The sequence below is a fragment of the Malania oleifera genome, chromosome 5, assembly GCF_029873635.1.
Source record: "Malania oleifera isolate guangnan ecotype guangnan chromosome 5, ASM2987363v1, whole genome shotgun sequence".
Taxonomy (NCBI): Eukaryota; Viridiplantae; Streptophyta; class Magnoliopsida; order Santalales; family Ximeniaceae; genus Malania; species Malania oleifera.
The window spans coordinates 109,791,372-109,795,009 of NC_080421.1; positions in this window are offsets into that span (position 1 = coordinate 109,791,372).

The window sequence follows — 3,638 nt, forward strand, 5'->3', positions numbered from 1 at the left end:
CGCGATGGGTAGGGTTTGAAACCGTGTTATGTGTCTTTTTAACTACCCTCAGGCGCCTACCACTTCTCCTCTCACTCCAAAATTCTTCATTCCTACTCCTTTCCAAACCGATTCCTCTTCCAAATCAATCTGAAATCTTGAACCAAACCCAACGTCTGCATCATCTCGCATAAAAACCTAGGGTTTATCAGTTTCTCTTTTACAAACAAACATGCCACGGATCAAATTGGTTGGTAACAAGGGTACCTCTTCCTTCACAAGGATCAACAATGATGAAGTAGAGAAGTGGTTAGTAACTCTTCATGCCAAAACTCTCTATCAAAATCAAATTGTTTCAGTCGAATCAATTATAGGCAAAATACTTGATATTACATTCTTCAATTCTGATTTTCTTGAAATCATAGAACTTTTTAAGGAAATTGGATGGGAACGGTTTATCACGTATCAAGCAAAAGGGTACTATCCAAACGTGGTTCAGATTTTCTATGCTAACATGGAGAAATTTGAAAACGGGATAAAAAGAAATCTTCTAGGACAAAGTATTCATCTTACTCCCATATCTTTGAGAAAAATTCTTTGAGTCAAGCCAGGAGATTTTGAGGTTTAAATTGCTAAAAAACAATGGATAATAGCCCAAGGATTCACTTTAAAGGAATTTTTACCTTTAGTCATAACTGATACACCTATCTCCCTTGTGCATCCACCCCTTTACAAACAGCTCAATCTCCCAGCTATAATTCTGCATAAACTTATTACATATAATATCCTACCACGATCCAGTACCCATGACCATGTTTCCTTCTTAGATTGTTTTGTTATGTGGTGTATTCTTAAAGGAAAAAAGCTGGATTTTCCAAGTTTACTTCTCAAATGGATCAATATGAAAGTTGATGCCCCTCGTGTCATTCTACCATATGCTGGTGTCTTAAATATGGTATTTGCACATTTTAACGTTCTCACACCATCATTCAACGTCATTAGAAAAACCCATTACGATATCTTTTCTGATACAATTCTTAAGCGTATGGGATATAAGCAAACTCCTCAAGGATGGTTTCACAAGGGACATCGTCACATCTCATCTGAACCATCTCCTCAGCCTTCTATGCCAGCCCCTTTAGTACAGCTTGACCCAGAAACTCCTTCTTGGTTCATTCCATTTTATAATCACTATATGACCTTCAGTGATGGAATGCAAACTGGACTTGGTACGCTTCAAGAGAAGGTTTCCAATGTGGATACTCATTGTGCAAGCCTTCTTCAGCGTGTTGACGAGATTGAGAAACACTTCGCTAGTTCTTCCAAAGGCAAAACTCTGATGGATATTAGCTCTACTCCATCTAGTGATGATGCATTTGCTGAAAAAATCTGATGAGCAAGAAGAAGAGGAAGATGAAAGTGGGTCTATAGAAGCCTCCAATTGATTTTCTTCATCTATGAGATATTTAAATCTTTTTCTTATGTATTAGTATTTCTATGTACTTCAGCGGATAACATTTCCTTTGTGTTTGTAAGATCAAAAAGTACTTTGTATTACAATTCTTCACTATACTTTTTGTATCACTCTCTTTTCCTTTTTGATTGTTGTCCAAAGGGGGAGAGTGTTTTAGAGAAAGAAGAGAAAAAATAAATATGATATGGCTTGTATAAATGCATTTGGTATATGACTATACATGGCTACATTTTGAATATGAATGTATTTGACATGCTTACAATTGGTATATGCTTCATAACCTGATCATTATGTATGATATGCTTGTATGAATACATTTGATACATATGTGAAAACCCCATGCTTGTTGAAAGGGGGAGCAACCCCATGCTTGTTGAAAGGGGGGTTCTTGAGCCGTAAACTCTTTTAAACAGGAAAGTGTTGGCCTTGCAAGGCTTAACATCTTATTTTGATGCTAACAAACATGAGACACCCCGATTTTCGTATAAATTTTTTTTCCAATAATAATAAATAATTTACACGTCATCAATAACACCTAAAAATCGGCCACATCAACCCTACTAACATTCATTCGCACGACCCGACCCGCATTGGGTACCGGGTAAAAAGTCGTTTTATTTATAAAACCTAACAGCGGAAGGCAGTGTATTTATATCATTCAGAATACAATATCTAGAGTATCTACATACACACATATACATCATCATCACAAACTCAAAAAAATCCAACTCTAGGGAAATAACACATCCCCTAATCCAAAAACTCACCCTATGTGTCAGGGTCCCAGCTCCCTATGATCACAGAGCTCTATCACCTGGTCTATCCCTATTTCCTGAAAAATTTAGATAATTTGGGTGAGACACATCTCAGTAAGAAGGAATAAATTATTTACAATGTGTGGCTATATGAGTTCAATTATAATACACTTATATACACATTCTCATATTCATATAGATATACAACACAAACTTTTATAAGCTTTAAAACCATTTTTTAAATTCAATAATTTCCAACACATATTTACCGCGAAGTTCCTGAGAATAGGGAAGGTTACCCGCCCATACAGGTAGCTTCCCTCTGCCCTAACACGTTATGTAGCCAGATATGGCCACATCTGATACCTATTAGGGCACTCACCTTACTCAGTAAGCCCTCAGATGGAGAGTTTCACTTTGCCTCAATTATTTATATTATTAACTCACACGGTTCCATTTCTCAATTTATCATTCTTTATTTCTCAATTTCCATTCTTTCTTTCATTTCTCATTTTAACCAATTTTATCATTCTTTCACTTTTCATTTCCATTTTACTTTTTGGCTCTTGAGTATCCTCGATATCAAATACCAATATCACGTCTGTAACTCATGGCCACCCTCAGGATCTTTCTATCCACGCCATGCTTCCCCCCATGGTCAAGGTTGTGCAGCTCGAAGGCTGGATCTAACCGCGGAACCGCGGTTGGCCGACCTGGTTAGATCAAATATCAGATCACATATCGCGTCTGTAGTACGACTGGCCGGCCAATAACCCTGATCCGGATTTAGGGGGCCCAACAACCCTACAAAATGGCTCAGTCGACTATCACACCACACGCTCCAAGAATCCATGTGGTTGCACTAACACCACTAGCAACAGTACCGTGCTCAATACCATAATCATCCATCAGGGTTCACTACCACATACCCACATTCATTATGCGGTATTGGCATTTCATCAATCATATTCCAATATATCACAATTTAGTTCAATATAAATATTCTCATCGTTTTCTGTGCACATTTCATCATCTCGTAATAACATAAATTATATTTCACGATTTTTCACGTTTTCCCAAAATACTCATATCAATAACTTGTACAAACTCATTTCTCATGCAAATAATTTCCACTCACAAATAAATACCACATTTCATTATTTTCCAATATCATAAATTCACAAAATCTCATTTTCGGGCAAAACATTTCTACTCACATATAAATACCATATTTCATTATTTTTCACTAATCACATCAATAATTCTCATTTCAATATTTTCTCAGAAATTACTCATCGTTATATTTCACACTCCAAGATGTCACAATTTAAAATTATTCAAATGCCACGCAATTTATCTGATATTTATATCGTAATAATTTTCAGGCAAAATACCATAAACACATTTTCACATATTAATTTAAACAGTAG